The sequence below is a fragment of the Antedon mediterranea genome, chromosome 4 (assembly GCF_964355755.1).
Source record: "Antedon mediterranea chromosome 4, ecAntMedi1.1, whole genome shotgun sequence".
NCBI classification, from domain to species: Eukaryota; Metazoa; Echinodermata; class Crinoidea; order Comatulida; family Antedonidae; genus Antedon; species Antedon mediterranea.
In genome coordinates, this window is record NC_092673.1 from 27,293,655 (window position 1) to 27,311,979 (window position 18,325).

Below are 18,325 nucleotides of genomic sequence, written 5' to 3' on the forward strand. Positions count from 1 at the left end.
AACAACATATTAACGTGTAGAAGAAATTTGAATACGTAAAATATAGATGCGCACCCTTTTTAATGTGATGAACTATTACGCAAAATATGAAAATACGTCTTTTTTTATTCAACTGGCCATATGATGACGTCCCAACATCCGATTGGCAAAATGTTTACATGAATTCGTATCTACAATCCAATAGCTTCCAGAAAACGTTTTAATCGTGATTATCACATTTTATTCTGATGAGCTATAACAGATTAAAATTTACTGTAAAGATAAATATAAGTGACCCACGTTATTTATATTTTTAGACATTATGACGTCATAAAAATAAAAAAATGTTTACTCTTGCGTAAGATAGTTGATTGACCTAGAAAATTTCAAAATTTGGGTTAAAATGGAATACGGATAAGTGGAGAGGCGCTCTATTAAATGAGATGCGCTATGACGAAAGATACAATAATCTTATATTTTATATTCGCGTGGCCATACGATGACGTCACAATGTCCGGTTTGCCATATCAATGCATGATTCCTTATCTACAACTTATCATCTTCCTGGATATGTAATTTAAACAAAGTTCACCTCGTAGTTTAGAATCTATGATTGTTTAAAAAAAGGTATAATTTTGACAAATGTTTGAACTTTTTCCTCAAAAACGCACATAAATTATCCAATTCGACGTGCCCGTATGACGTAATTTGAAGTCGAAATTGTTTCAAAGTTGGAAAAATTACTATAAAAGGCTTGAAAACATAAATCACGAGAGAAAAATGGTTTTCAACGCTACGTTCGCACCGCTCGCGTAAAAAAAAGCGCGCGTGTGGGAATTTTTTACATGCTTAAAATGACATGAAACACGTAGAAAGTTGATTAGAAATTGATTTTTCGCATTTTGAATTTTAAATTAGCGTGCGCGCGTAACTTTGTGTAAAACACGCAATTTTTTATCCACAGAAAGTTAGCGCATGATATAAATTAAACTTTTGCTAAGTTTCAATTTAAATTGTTATATGGTTTTAAATCTATGTTAAATACGCGAAATTCATAAAATTGTGCGTAAGTCACGTTGCGCATTTCTGACGTTATTCACAATAGGAGGTGCACAACTTCACGTGAATGCCAATATGTTGACAAAGTTATAAAATGTTATGTTTACACGTTTTTTAGATACGCGAGACACAAAAATAGAAGAGAAATGCGCGTGCGCGCGTAACGTCTTGTAAAACATGGCATTTTTAATCCACAAAAAGTTTTCCCTTGATATGACTTAAATTTTCACAAAGTGTCAAAACAAATTTATGCTTGGTTTTTAGTCTATGATCAATCATAAAAAATCATAAAATCGCACGTAAGTCACGTTGCGCAACTCTGACGTCATTCAAAAATAGGAGGTGCACAACTTCACGTAAATGCCCATATGTTGACAAAGTAATGAAATGTTATGTTTACAAGTTTTTGAGATACGCGAGACACAAAAATGAGGGAGAAAGAAATAAGAAAAACTAGACATGTAACTCGTCACTTTGACGAGTTAGTTATCCGCACGACAAACGCCACGTGCACGTCATACGTTAGAATATTGCACACAGAAAAAATTATGGCATTATGACCTGATCTGAAGAATATGATATGTTGTTAGTGCTGAATTCTGTCAATTTTGTGTCATATAGTATATACATGCAAACAGTATAATCTGTATACATGTTACATACAGTGTAGAATAGGTGAAATTACGGGACCCGCCATTTATTCAAATTTGTAACATGGCGACGGTATCAAGATGAAACACTAAGATAGCAATTTCGGAAGCAAATTATCTCAGCAACAACATATTAACGTGTAGAAGAAATTTGAATACGTTTAATATTGATGCGCGCTCTTTTAAATATAATGAACTATGATGCAAACGATGAAAATACGACTTTTTTTATTTAACTTGCAATATGATGACGTCACAGCATCTGATTGGCAAAATGTTCACATGATTTCATATCTACAATCCAAGAGCTTCCAGAAAATGTTTTAATCGTGATTATCACATTTTATTTTGACGGGCTATTACAGATTAAAATTTACTGTAAAGATGAAATTAATGACCCACGTAATTAAAATTTTTAGGCATGATGACGTCATAAAAATTAAAATATTTTTATCTCATGCGAAAGATAGTTGATTGACCTAGACAATATTAAAATCTCGGAGAAAAAGAAATACGTATAAGCGTGATGCGCTCCATTGAATGTGATGAGCAATAACGAAAGACAAAAAAATTCTATATTTTACATTCGTGTGGCCATATGATGACGTCACAACATCCGTGAGGTAAAAATTCTGCATGAATTCATATCTACAACATATCTGCTTACATATTAAGTTAAAAAAATTAGGGGTAATCGTTGATCCTGAGAAGCTATAAAACATTCAAAATAGGCATAATTTTGACAACATTTTGTAACTTTTTCAACTAAAACGCGTGCAAATGGGCTAAATCAACGTGTTCGTATGACGTAATTTTAATTTGAAATGATGTCAATCTTTTTGAAAATGACTAGGAAAAGCTGGAAAATCACAATTCAAGAGAAAAAAACATGATTTTCATGCTCTATGCGCACCGTACGCGTAATATTTTTCGCGCGCGGTAATTTTGTACATGCTTAAAATGACATGAAACGCGTAGAAAGTTGATTAGAAATTATTTTTGCGCATTTTGAAATTTTAAATGCGCGTGCGCGCGTAACTTTGTGTAAAACACGCAATTTTTTTCAAACAGAAAGTTAGCGCATGATATAAATTAAACTTTCACAAAGTGTCAATTAAAAATCACTTTTAGTTTTTAATCTATGATCAATCATAAAAAATCATAAAATCGCGCGTAAGTCACGTTGCGCAACTCTGACGTAATTTAAAAATAGGAGGTGCACAACTTCACGTAAATGCCCACATGTTGTCAAAGTTATAAAATGTTATGTTTACACATTTTAGAGAAACGCTCTACACAAAAATAGCGAGAAAGAAAGAAGAATAATACAGAAAAAAATATTGATCCCATACAATAACAAGGAGTTATCCGCCAAGTGCGGATAACCAGAAAAAAATATTGATCCCATACAATAACAAGGAGTTATCCGCCAAGTGCGGATAACTAAAAAAAAAAAAAAGTAACAGGACGATTACAAGCAGTTATCCGCTACTAAGCGGATAACTAATAATACAGAAAAAAAAAAAGATGATTTCATACAGTTACAAGGAGTTATCCGCTGAATGCGGATAACTAATGAAAAAAAAAGATATTTACAATAACAAGGGTTATCCGCAACTTTACAAGTTGCGGATAACCAACTAGACATGTAACTCGTCACTTTGACGAGTTAGTTATCCGCACGACAAAGGCCACGTGCACGTCATACGTTAGAATATTGCACACGGAAAAAGATTATGGCAATATGACCTGAACTGAAGAATATGATATGTTGTTATTGCTGAATTCTGTTATTTTTTGTCATATAGTATATACAATATAATCTGTATACATATTACATACATTGTAGAATAGGTGAAATGACTGGACCCGCCATTTATTCCAATTTTTAACATGGCGACGGTATCAAAATGAAACACTAAGATAGCAATTTCGGAAGGAAATTATCTCGGCAACAACATATTAATGTGTAGAAGAAATTTAAATACGTAAAATATTGATGCGCGCTCTTTTAAATGTAATAAATTATGACGCAAAAGATGAAAATACGACTTTTTTTATTTAACTAGTCATATGATGACATCACAACATCCGATTGGCAAAATTTTCACATGATTTCCTATCTACAATCCAATAGCTACTAGAAAACGTTTTAATCGTGATTATAACATTTTATTCTTACGAGCTATAACAGATTAAAATTTACTGTAAAGATGAAATTAATGCCACACGTAATTTAAATTTTTAGGCATGATGACGTCATAAAAATTAAAATATTTTTAACTCATGCGAAAGATAGTTGATTGACCTAGACAATATAAAAATCGGGGTGAAAATGGAAAACGGCTAAGTTGAGATGCGCTCTATTAAATGTGATGACCTATAACGAAAGATACAAAAATCCTTTATTTTATATTTGCGTGGCCATACGATGACGTCATAATGTCCGGTTAGCCATATTTATACATGATCCGATATATACAACTAATCAACTTCCAGAATATGTTATCCACAAAAAGTTGACCGTGCAGTTTAGAAATTACGACTGTTTAAAAAAAGGCATAATTTTGACAAATTTTTGAACTTTTTCATCAAAAAAGCGCACAAATTGTTCAATTCGACGTGCTCATATGACGTGATTTTAAGTCGAAATTGTTTAAAAGTTGATCAAAATACTAAAAAAAGCTAGAAAAACATAAATCACGAGAAAAAAATAAGTTTTCAACGCTACATGCGCACCGCGCACGTAAAAATTTGCGGGCGCGTGGGAATTTTTGACATGCTTAAAATTACATGAAACGCGTAGAAAGTTGATTAGAAATTAATTTTGCGCATTTTGAAATTTTAAATGCGCGTGCGCGCGTAACTTTGTGTGAAACATGCCATTTTTAATCCACAGAAAATTGACTCTTGATATAAATTAAATTTTCACCAAGTCTCAATACAAATCGACTTTTGGTTTTTAATCTATGATCAATCATTTAAATTCATAAAATTGCGTGCAAGTCACGTTGCGCAACTCTGACGTTTTTCAAAAATAGGAGGTGCACAACTTCACGTAAATGTCTATATTTTGACAAAGTTACGATATGTTCTGTTTACACATTTTAGAGAAACAGGGCTCACAAAAAAAGGAAGAAAGACAGAAGAACTAGACATGAAACTCGTCACTTTGACGAGTTAGTTATCCGCACGACAAACGCCACGTGCACGCCATACGTTGGAATATTGCACACGGAAAAAGATTATGGCATTATGACCTGAACTGATGACTATGATAAGTTGTTATTGCTGAATTCTATTATTTTGATTCATATAGTATACACTGTGTAATCTGTATACATATCACATACAGTGTAGAATAGGGGAAATTACGGGACCCGCTATTCATTGCAATTTTTAACATGTTGATGGTTTTAAAATGAAACGCGAAGGTAGCAATTTTGGAAGGAAATTATCTCAGCAACAACATATTAACGTGTAGAAGAAATTTGAATACGTGAAATATTAATGCGCGCTCTTTTAAATGTAATGAACTATGACGCAAAAGATGAAAATACGACTTTTTTTATTTAACTGGCCATATGATGACGTCACCACATCCGATTGGCAAAATTTTCACATGATTTTGTATCTACAATCCAATAGCTTCAAGAAAACGTTTTAATCGTGATTATCACATTTTATTCTTACGAGCTATAACAGATTGAAATTTACTGTAAAGATGAAATTAATGCCACACGTAATTTAAATTTTTAGGCATGATGACGTCATAAAAATTAAAATATTTTTAACTCATGCTAAAGATAGTTGATTGACCTAGACAATATCAAAATCAGGGTGAAAATGAAAAACGGATAAGTGGAGATGCGCTCTATTAAATGTGAGGAGTTATGACGAAAGATACAAAAATCCTAAATTTCATATTCGCGTGGCCATACGATGACGTCACAATGTCCGGTTAGCCATATTAATGCATGATCTGATATCTACAACTCATCAACTTCCAGAATATGTAATAAAAATAATTTTTACCGTTTAGTTTAGAAACTACGATTGTTTAAAAAAAGGCTTAATTTTGACGAATTTTTGAAGTTTTTCATCAAAAAAGCGCGCAAATTATCATATTCTACGTGCTCGTATGACGTAATTTGAAGTCAAAATTGTTTAAAAGTTGGTAAAATTACTAGAAAAGGCTGGAAAAACATAAATCACTCGAAAAAATGACATTTTTAACGCTACGTGTGCATTAAGCGCGTAAAAATTTGCGCACGTGTGGGAATTTTTGACATGCTCAAAATGACATGAAATGCGTAGAAAGTTGATTAGAAATTGATTTTTCGCATTGTAAAATTTTAAACGTGCGTGCGCGCGTAACTTCGTGTAAAACATGCCATTTTTAGTGCACAAAAAGTTAGCGCACGATATAAATTAGACTTTTGCTAAGTTTCAATTTAAATTGTTATATGGTTTTCGATCTATGTTAAATACGCGAAATTCATAAAAACGTGCGTAAGTCATGTTGCGCAACTCTGACGTCATTCAATTATAGGAAAGCACAACTTCACGTGATTGCCCATATGTTGACAAAGTTATAAAATGTTAACTTTACACGTTTTAGAGATACGCTCTGCACAAAAATGACAGAAAGAAAGAAGAATAATACAGAAAAAAAAAAAAAAAAAGATGATGAAACAGGACAGTTACAAGGAGTTATCCGCCATGGTGAGGATAACTAATAATACAGAAAAGGAAAAAGATCCCATACAATAACAAGGAGTTATCCGCCAAGTGCGGATAACTAAAAAGAAAAAAAAGATCCCATACAATAACAAGGAGTTATCCGCACACTGCCATGTGCGGATAACTAACTAGACATGTAACTCGTCACTTTGACGAGTTAGTTATCCGCACGACAAACGCCACGTGCACGTCATACGTTAGAATATTGCACACAGAAAAAAATTATGGCATTATGACCTGATCTGAAGAATATGATATGTTGTTAGTGCTGAATTTTGTCAATTTTGTGTCATATAGTATATACATGCAAACAGTATAATCTGTATACATGTTACATACAGTGTAGAAGAGGTGAAATTACGGGACCCGCCATTTATTCAAATTTGTAACATGGCGACGGTATCAAGATGAAACACTAAGATAGCAATTTCGGAAGGACATTATCTCAGCAATCACATATTACCGTGTAGAAGAAATTTGAATACGTAAAATATAGATGCGCGCCCTTTTAAATGTGATGAACTATTACGCAAAATATGAAAATACGACTTTTATTATTCAACTGGCCATATGATGACATCACAACGTCGGATTGGAAAAATGTTCACATGAATTCGTATCTACAATCCAATAGCTTCCAGGAAACATTTTAATCATGATTATCACTTTTTATTCTGACGAGCTATAACAGATTGAAATTTACTGTAAAGATGAAAATAATTGACCCACGTTATTTACGTTTTTAGACATGATGACGTAATAAAAATTAAAATATTTTTAACTCATGCAAAAGATAGTTGATTGATCTAGACAATATCACAATCGGGGTGAAAATGGAAAACGGATAAGTAGAGATGCGCTCTATTAAATGTGATGAGTTACGACGAAAGATACAAAAATCCTATATTTTAGATACGCGTGGCCATACGATGACGTCACAATGTCCGGTTAGCCATATTAATACATGATCCGATATCTATAACTCATCAACTTCAAGAATATGTCATCCACAAAAAATTAACCGTCCAGTTTAAAAATTACGACTGTTTAAAAAAAGGCATAATTTTGACAAATTTTGACAAATTTGTTAACTTTTTCATCAAAAACTCGCGAAAATTATCCAATTCTACGTGCCCGTATGACGTGATTTTAAGTCGAAATTGTTTAAAAGTTTGTAAAATTACTAGAAAAGGCAGGAAAAACATAAATCACGCGAAGAAAAAAGTGTTTTGCGCTACGTGCGTCCGCTTGCGTAAAAAAATTGCGCGCGCCTGGGAATTTTTGACATACTTAAAATGACATGAAACGCGTAGAAAGTTGATTAGAAATTGATTTTTCGCATTTTGAAATTTTAAACGCGCGTACGCGCGTAACTTCGTGTGTAACATGTCATTTTTTTTACACATAAAGTTAGCGCATGATATAAATTAAACTTATGCTAAGTTTCATTTGAAATTGTTATATGGTTTTCGATCTATGTTAAATACGCGAAAAACGTAAAAACGTGCGTAAGTCACGTTGCGTAACTCTGACGTCATTCACAATAAGAGGGGCACAACTTCACGCGAATGCCCATATGTTGACAAAGTTATGAAATGTTATGTTTACATGTTTTAGAGATACGCTCTGCACAAAAATGACAGAAAGAAAGAAGAATACAGAAAAAAAAGAAGATGAAACAGGACAGTTACAAGGAGTTATCCGCTGAATGCGGATAACTAAAAAAAAAAATATTGATCCACTACAATCACAAGGAGTTATCCGCTACTAAGCGGATAACTAAAAAGAAAAAAAAAAAGATCCCATACAATAACAAGGAGTTATCCGCACACTGCCATGTGCGGATAACTAAAAAAAAAGATGATGAAACAGGACAGTTACAAGGAGTTATCCGCTGAATGCGGATAACTAATAATACAGAAAAACTAGATTTGAACTCGTCACTTTGACGAGTTCGGGTTATCCGCAGCGCAAAAGCCACGTGCACGTCATACGTTAGAATATTGCGCGCAGAAAAACGATTATGCCATTGAAAAAATGTTAGCGCGCTCTCTATTTTGTGTCACGTCTAAGTATATACGGTATAACACTACCCAGTGGGCACAGAACATAATTTCAACGTTGAATCAACGTTGAAATATAGTTGATTTGTTGAAATCATGTTGTCAGCGTATTTCAAACGTTGAATCAACATTGAAATAACATTTTTTCCCTAACTATATTTTTTACGTTTATTAATAAACATTGAATCAACGTTGAAATAACATTTTCTTTTCAATAGAATGTTTATGTTCATTTATCAATGTTAATCAAACGTTGAAATAACATTGTCTTTTTAACTAGTAATTTACGTTAATTTATAAATGTTGATTTAACGTTGAAATAACATCGTCTTTCTAACAAATGTTTTTCGTTAATTTATCAATGTTGATCCAACGTTGAAATAACATTGTTTTTCTAACAAATGTTTTACGTTAATTTATAAATGTTGATTCAACGTTGAAATAACATTGTGTTTTTAACTAGAAATTTACGTTAATTTATCAATGTTGATCCAACGTTAAAATAACATTGTCCTTCTAACTAGTAATTTACGTTAATTTATCAATGTTGATTTAACGTTGAAGTAACATTGTCTTTCTAACTATAAATTTACGTTAATTTATCAATGTTGATCCAACGTTGAAATAACATTGTATTTTTAACTAGAAATTTACGTTAATTTATCAATGTTGATCCAACGTTGAAATAACCTTGTATTTTTAACTAGAAATTTACGTTAATTTATCAATGTTGATCCAACGTTGAAATAACATTGTATTTTTAACTAGAAATTTACGTTTTATTATCAATGTTGATCCAACGTTGAAATAACATTGTCTTTCTAACTAGAAATTTACGTTAATTTATCAATGTTGATCCAACGTTGAAATAACATTGTATTTCTAACTAGAAATTTTCATTTTATTATCAATGTTGATCCAACGTTGAAATAACATTGTCTTTCTAACTAGTAATTTAAGTTAATTTATCAATGTTGATCCAACGTTGAAATAACATTGTCTTTCTAACTAGTAATTTACGTTAATTTATCAATGTTGATCCAACGTTAAAATCACATTGTATTTTTAACTAGAAATTTACGTTACTTTATTAATGTTGATCCAACGTTGAAATAACATTGTATTTTTAACTAGTAATTTACGTTAATTTATCAATGTTGATCCAACGTTGAAATAACATTGTATTTTTAACTAGTAATTTACGTTAATTTATCAATGTTGATCCAACGTTGAAATAACATTGTATTTTTAACTAGAAATTTACGTTAATTTATTAATGTTGATCCAACGTTGAAATAACATTGTCTTTCTAACTAGTAATTTACGTTAATTTATCAATGTTGATCCAACGTTAAAATCACATTGTATTTTTAACTAGAAATTTACGTTAATTTATCAATGTTGATCCAACGTTGAAATAACATTGTATTTTTAACTAGTAATTTACGTTAATTTATCAATGTTGATCCAACGTTAAAATCACAATGTATTTTTAACTAGAAATTTACGTTAATTTATCAATGTTGATCCAACGTTGAAATAACATTGTATTTTTAACTAGTAATTTACGTTAATTTATCAATGTTGATCCAACGTTGAAATAACATTGTATTTTTAACTAGTAATTTACGTTAATTTATCAATGTTGATCCAACGTTGAAATAACATTGTATTTTTAACTAGAAATTTACGTTAATTTATTAATGTTGATCCAACGTTGAAATAACATTGTATTTTTAACTCGAAATTTACGTTAATTTATTAATGTTGATCCAACGTTGAAATAACATTGTCTTTCTAACTAGTAATTTACGTTAATTTATCAATGTTGATCCAACGTTGAAATAACATTGTATTTTTAACTAGTAATTTACGTTAATTTATCAATGTTTATACAACGTTGAAATAACATTGTCTTTATATCTAAAAATTTACGTTAATTTATCAATGTTGATCCAACGCTGCAATAACATTGTATTTTTAACTAGAAATTTACGTTAATTTATCAATGTTGATCCAACGTTGAAATCACATTGTATTTTTAACTAGAAATTTACGTTAATTTATCAATGTTGATCCAACGTTGAAATAACATTGTATTTTTAACTAGTAATTTACGTTAATTTATCAATGTTGATCCAACGTTGAAATAACATTGTATTTCTAACTAGTAATTTACGTTAATTTATCAATGTTGGTCCAACGTTGAAATAACATTGTATTTTTAACAAGAAATTTACGTTAATTTATCAATGGTGCTCCAACGTTGAAATAACATTGTCTTTCTAACTAGTAATTTACGTTAGTTTATCAATGTTGATCCAACGTTGAAATAACATTGTATTTCTAACTAGTAATTTTTTTCAAACAATTATTATTTTTGTTTTTCAATGTTATTCCAACGTTATTTTAACGTTGAAATCCAATTGTCATTTTCAAATGACATGTTTTCAACGTTGAAAAACTCTTGAAATTATGTTGTTTTTTCAAACAATTATTATTTTTGTTTTTCAATGTTAATTAAACGTTAAATTAAAGATAAATTCTATTTAATACTTTGGTTAAAATGACATGTTTTTAACGTTTAATATTAAATAATATGTGTTTAAGTGCGTTGCCATTGATGTTTCAACGTTAAATTAACATTAGATTTCAGTTGGCGGTTTATTTTATCATCTTTTATTGTAAAACAAATGATTATTGGTTATTTAGGAATTTTAGATTGGCAAATATTATTGTCTCTGTATAATACAAAAATGTTCTAGAAGTTGTGTTGAAAATTGAATGATCCTTTCATGCAAGATCAAATTTCATAAGAATAGATAGGCCTACGAGCTTGTCATTGGTTAGTTTCGTTTTGATAAAATTTTGAAACTGGTGTCAGTAATTTCAGTTACTTCGACGTAGGCTAGGCCTACAGTAATAGTGGTGTGTAGAAAAAAAAGGCTCATCATTGAAATTGTCAAATAAGTATGTTTTCAGGTAGGAAAACAATCTTTTTTATTTGTAATCTACTAATTTATAAGCTTGACTATTTTACCCTTATCAATAGCTAGCCTCTAGTCTAGGCTAGTAGGCCACACTCACATGCATAGCTAGCTAGGCTATAATATTAATAGGTAGGCTAGGCAGGCTGCCAAACTGATGAACTGAATTCACTCACTAGGCCTAGTGGAAGCATTTAGTATCATGCCTGTCAATGGCAAACATTTGCCTTGCCAAGGATAACTACAGTACTGTACTTATTATGGTTATAAAATGGTATGTACTATTAGGCCTTTAGTTCAATACTTTCTTTATTTATCCAAAAGTATACATAAATATAACATAATATATAGGCCTAGGCCTAATTAGTTGGCCTAGGCCCTAGGCCTAGCTAGCTTTCTGCTAGGCTTTCTACAGTAGCTGCTAATGCTATTATTAGTATTATAGTATACAAACACATGCTAGCCTAGGACGGCTATTTGTTAAACTTACTCGCTTTCTTTATTTCAGATTGTAGGCCTAGCTAAGGCCCTTAGGCCTAGGCTATGCCTAGCTAGAGTACAAAATAATGAAGTACATGTAGGCCTATAATCTTTTCTATGTGAATCAAACGAGAAAAATCTAATGGATGATCAATATTTTTATATACAAAAGGTTGGTATTTATAGTTCTTAACTTTAATATTGAATTGAATAAATTGTGGCCTAGGCCTAGTTAGTCGTCGCGCGGGGGAGAGAGCGATGGATGAAACTTGGCCTAGGCCATACATGAATTAATAATTACGCCACGCGTTAAAATAATTATTATGATATTGATAAGAATCAGCTTGCGTATTTCAAGAAATGTACGAAAATGAATAGCGTAGCATTGCAACACGGACTTCTCCCGAACAGTTCTGGTTTTTTTTTCCGCTTGCGTTGCGTTTACGTCCTAGCTTTACGTTCTAGTAGTAGTGGGAACCAAGCTTTACAGCGATGGATCATTTTAATAGCTGCGCCACGGCGAACTAGCCGGCCTACATGCCTACTAATACTAGTAGGCCTACCAGCTAGATGTGACCATTGGGCCTATTTATTTCGTAATTAAAAAAGTTGTTGCTTCATTCATATATAAGCTTTATGAATTATAATTACATGACTAGTTTTAATTTTTATGATTTTTCAAGTACAAAATAAAAGATTTCATATAACGCATTTATACTGTACATAACATCATGCAGCAATCGTATACAAGTTGATTTGTTGACAGCAGCCGTCGTGCGGAATAATTATAGCTTGCACTAGTGCCACAGACCGCGCACCACATTACCCGAGAGTCGGAGTGTTAACTAGGGATGTACTGTGTAGCCAAAGATATCTTTGCTGTGGCCTAGTTAGTCGTCGCGCGGGGGAGAGAGCGATGGATGAAACTTGGCCTAGGCCATTCCATACATGAATTAATAATTACGCCACGCGTTAAAATAATTATTATGATATTGATAAGAATCAGCTTGCGTATTTCAAGAAATGTACGAAAATGAATAGCGTAGCGTTGCGACACGGACTTCTCCCGAACAGTTCTGGTTTTTTTTTTTGCTGTCAACAAATCAACTTGTAAACGATTGCTGCATGATGTTATGTACAGTATAAATGCGTTATATGAAATCTTTTATTTTGTACTTGAAAAATCATAAAAATTAAAACTAGTCATGTAATAGAGAGAAATGGCGAACCGACGTCTAAAATCCGAGTGGGTATAAAATCATAACAAACCGTTGAGGGCGGCACATTTCCTATGTTTATACACGTGAATCATGGCGTCGTCTAACCAATGTTGTTGCTGTAACGCTCATAATTCTTTTTCTATTTGTGTATTTAGTCATCCATCATTCACAATCATATTCCTAAAAATATCTCATATCTATCTGTAGGTCTACATTAGACTAGGCCTATAGTATTATAGTAGAATGGTCTTATCAAGTATTCATTACTGGCGGTAGCCCCCCGGCAGGAAGCTTCACTAGCCACATAACAAAATGGCAGTTGTCAAGCTGAAACTAAATGCTAGGCCTACGTCTACTAGAGATGCTCTATTTAGTCTTACTACCTAGCTAGGAGAAGCCTAGCAGCACCCTAGCTAAAGTAGTAGTAGTACAGTATGCAATAAATAAAGAATTTCCAATGTTATTATTATTATTATAATAACCGATAATCCGTGCTAGGCTCGCTCGAGTAGGCCTGCTCGAGTAGGCCTGCTCGAGTAGGCCTACTCGAGGTCAACACAGCATCAGCGAAACTATCTAGGGCCTAGAGCTGGGTACAGTATATAACAAAAATGCGTCTTAATTCAATCCAAATTGAAATAAAATATGTTAAGATTTGCCCATATAACATTAAAATTGTTAAGGGTGTTGCAAAAAAAAAAGATACTGCTATTATGTGTGTTTTAAACGTTCTTTTCTAACTACCTTTTTAACTCAACCCATCGGAATTTCCCATACAAAAACATGTGGCGAAATGGTTTGTTTACAATCTATACCCACTCGGTGAAATTTGAGTGACGTCATCGCGGTTCACCATTTCTCTCTATTATAATTCATAAAGTTTATATATGAATGAAGCAACGACTTTTTTAATTACGAAATAAATAGGCCCAATGGTCACATCTAGCTGGTAGGCCTACTAGTATTATTAGGCATGTAGGCCGGCTAGTTCGCCGTGCCGCAGCTATTAAAATGATCCATCGCTGTAAAGCTTGGTTCCCACTAGAACGTAACGCAAGGACGTAAACGCAACGCAAGCGTTTTAACCAATGACAAGCGAAGTTATAGACAGTTAGCAATTGTGATTGGTCAATTCACTTGCGTTGCGTTACGTCCTTGTGTTGCGTCGCTAGTGGGAACCACGCTTTAGTCTGTTGTAGACAAAAATAGAGTCGCCGATTACCTCGCTCTGGGCATGCGCAATAGCGTGTCGGATTCCCTAACGCTGGGCAGTTGAGTTACGGTGCCGGAATCCTATAACCACGGCGTAAATATTAATACAGTGTTGCAATATTATTTACATAAATTTAATTGATTGCATATTTTACGTGTAAGTGTGAAATGATGTTCTGAATTGAATTTTTGTTTATGTACAGTATGATTTTTGAACAATGTGTTAAAGATATAATTGAACTGAACAATTTTTTTTTTAAATGTTTTGTTGAATATGCCGTCACTGTAGAGTTGTTCACTTTGACCAAAAAATTAGATTTTAAAAAATGCATTTGTACCTGAAAAGGACAATTTAAACAAACAATTGGTTTTTGGTTAAATATACTGTTTATTTTGTATTTTTGTTAAGTGAAATCTTTATTGTTTTTGTTTTGTTCTACGGCAAGTGAATATCTAAATTGTTAAAATTGCAAAATGGCAAGGTATTCAAAGTATGATTGTATTAATCTTCATTGTTCATGTTTTTTGGGGACAATAAATCTTTCAATTAATTTTTTACTGTATTATTTTTGTTTAAAACTACAGTAACTTAATTGAATTTGTTTCAGGTTTGGAAAAATAATATTGCCACACTTTTGGAAACCATAGGACAATGTCAACACAGGAATCGAGGCAACTGTTTATTGACTAATCGGAACAATGCAATTACAGTAATGTGTTATTGCCATCATTTGGACTTCTGCAACATTAGCACAAGGCACCTGTGACGTGTGTTGTATTTATTGTGTTTTACTGTAATCAGCCAATATTTATAGTTATTCAATCATGTTAGTTGGCAAACATATTACAAACTGGTTATTAGTATATTTTTTATACTTAACATTGGTACCTGAGAACTGTCAGTGAGGATGTACATTATTTGATTGTTGCTTGGATTTTGCCTGATGATTTGATAACACCTGAATAAATGTTATTTTATGTTTTTATAGAAATTAAAGATTAGTGAGATATACAGTATTTATAAAATGTCTCTATTGATGGATTCTGCGACGTAACAGTAAACTTTACTACCAACTACTTTAAAACCGTTGATTCAAATTGGATATAGTAATTCAACAAATCAATTACCATTGAAAATATGCCAGATTTCAGCTTGATTTATTTTGGTTGTGTTACTATAAGCTGTTCTTCTAATAACTAAACCATTGCTGTGTTAAATTAATGTTGATAATTTCTATGTTGAATCAACGGTAAAAATGTGTTTACACTGAATCAACGTTGATCTGTATACGTTGATTAAACGTTATTTTTTCTACCTTGAATTTGGTTGATTACTCTACAATGGATCAACGTTGATATTTTTTTAAATTTAAACTTTAATTCAACAGTTTTTCAGCGTTATTTCAACGTTTGCGGATAATGTTGAATTAACTTTAATATTTCAACATTGAATCAACGTTGATAATTTCAACGTTAAATCTATGTTGAAATTTACGTTGATGAAAATTTTCATTTCAACTTAATTATTACGTTGTTTCAACGTTAATAATTTCAACATTGAATCAACGTTGATAATCTATGTTGAATCAACGTTGACATTTTTGTTGAGGCAAACTTTCATTTTCAACCATTTTTTCAACGTTATTTCAACGTTACTTATTTTAACGTTGTTTCAACGTTGATAATTTCTATGTTGATTCAACGTTGACATTTACGTTGAGGGAAACTTTCATTTTCAACCATTTTTTCAACGTTATTTTAACGTTACCTATTTTAACGTTGTTTCAACGTTGATAATTTCTATGTTGATTCAACGTTGACATTTACGTTGAGGCAAACTTTCATTTTCAACCATTTTTTCAACGTTATTTCAACGTTACCTATTTTAACGTTGTTTCAACGTTGATAATTTCTATGTTGATTCAACGTTGACATTTAAGTTGAGGCAAACTTTCATTTTCAACCATTTTTTCAACGTTAATTCAACGTTACTTATTTTAACGTTGTTTCAACGTTGATAATTTCTATGTTGATTAAACGTTGACATTTACGTTGAGGCAAACTTTCATTTTCAACCATTTTTTAAACGTTATTTCAACGTTACTTATTTTAACGTTGTTTCAACGTTGATAATTTCTATGTTGATTCAACGTTGACATTTACGTTGAGGCAAACTTTCATTTTCAACCACTTTTTCAACGTTATTTCAACGTTTGCAGATAACGTTGAATTAACGTTAATTCAACCAATTTTTGCCCACTGGGTATGTACTGTATACGTACTACATACAGTGCACAATAGGTGCAAATAAGTGACCAAAGTTATTGACGCTTTTGCACATGATGACGTCATAAACATTTTAAAAATGGTGAATCATGCGAAAGATAATTGATTGACCTAGACAATATATAAAAATGGAGGGAAATGGAATACGGATAAGTGGAGATGCGCTCTATTAAATGTGATGAGCTATGCGAAAAAGACAAAAATCCTATATTTTATATTCGAGTGGCCATACGATGACGTCACAATGTCCGGTTAGCCATATCGATGCATGATTTGATATCTACCACTCATCACCTTTCAGAATCTGAAATTTTAAAAATGTTCACCACGGAATTTAGAATCTATGACTTTTTAAAGAAAGGCATAATTTTCACGAATTTTTGAACTTTTTCATCAAAAACGCGCGCAAATTGTTCAATTCGACGTGCTTGTATGACGTAATTTTAAGTCGAAATTGATTGAAAATTGGTAAATTTACTAGAAAAGGCCGAAAAAACAAAAATCAAGCAAAAAAAAGATGTTTTTGCGCCACGTGCGTACGCGCGCGTAAAAAAATTGCGCACGCGTGGGAATTTTTGACATGCTCAAAATGACATGAAACGCATAGAAAGTTGATTAGAAGTTGATTTTTCGCACCCTAAAATTTTAAACGCGCGTGCGCGCCTAACTTTTTGTGAAACATGCTATTTTTAATCCATAGAAAGTTTGCGCTTGATATGACTTAAATTTTCACAAAGTGTCAAAACAAAATTATGTTTGGTTTTTAGTCTATGATCAATCATTGAAATTCATAAAATCGCGCGTAAGTCACGTTGCGCAACTCTGACGTCATTCAAAAATAGGAGGTGCACAAGTTCACGTAAATGTCGATATGTTGACAAAGTTACAATATGTTCTGTTTACACGTTTTAGAGAAACGCGACGCACAAAAATGACAGAAAGAAAGAAGTATAATACAGACTAGATTTGAACTCGTCACTACGGACGAGTTAGGTTATCCGCAGTCCTAAAGCCACGTGCACGTCATACGTTGGAATAATGCGCGCAGAAAAATGATTATGCCATTGAAAAAATGTGAGTGCGCTCTCTATTTTGTGTCACGTCAAAGTGTATACGGTATACGCTATATACCGTATACGTACTACATACAGTTCAGAATAGGTGAAAATAAGTGACCAAAGTTATTGACGCTTTTGCACATGATGACGTCATAACAATTTTTAAAATGGTGAATCATGCGAAAGATAATTGATTGACATAGACAATATAAAGAAATGGAGGGCAATGGAATACGGATAAGTGGAGATGCGCTCTATTAAATGTGATGAGCTATACGAAAGAGAAAAAAATCCTATATTTTATATTCGAGTGGCCATACGATGACGTCACAATGTCCTGATAGCCATATTGATACATGATTCGATATCTACAACTCATCTACTACCAGAATATGTAATTATAAAAAAGTTTACCACGTAGTTTAGAATCTATGACTGTTTAAAAAAAGGCATAATTTTGACAAATTTTTGGACTTTTTCATCAAAATTGCGCGCAAATTGTTTAATTCTACGTGCTCGTATGACGAGATTTTAAGGCAAAATTGATTGAAAATTGGTAAATATATTATAAAAGACAGAAAAAACAAA

At 32.2% G+C, this 18,325-nt stretch overlaps 1 long non-coding RNA gene across 1 annotated transcript; it reads left to right on the forward strand.

Annotated features, from left to right (window-relative positions):
* The first annotated feature begins 11,188 nt into the window (after nt 1–11,188).
* Nucleotides 11,189–15,389, forward strand: LOC140046205 (uncharacterized). The gene is made up of 3 exons (XR_011844746.1): nt 11,189–11,476; nt 11,990–12,133; nt 15,002–15,389. It is a non-coding gene; the product is annotated as an uncharacterized lncRNA (long non-coding RNA).
* The last annotated feature ends 2,936 nt before the right edge of the window (nt 15,390–18,325 follow it).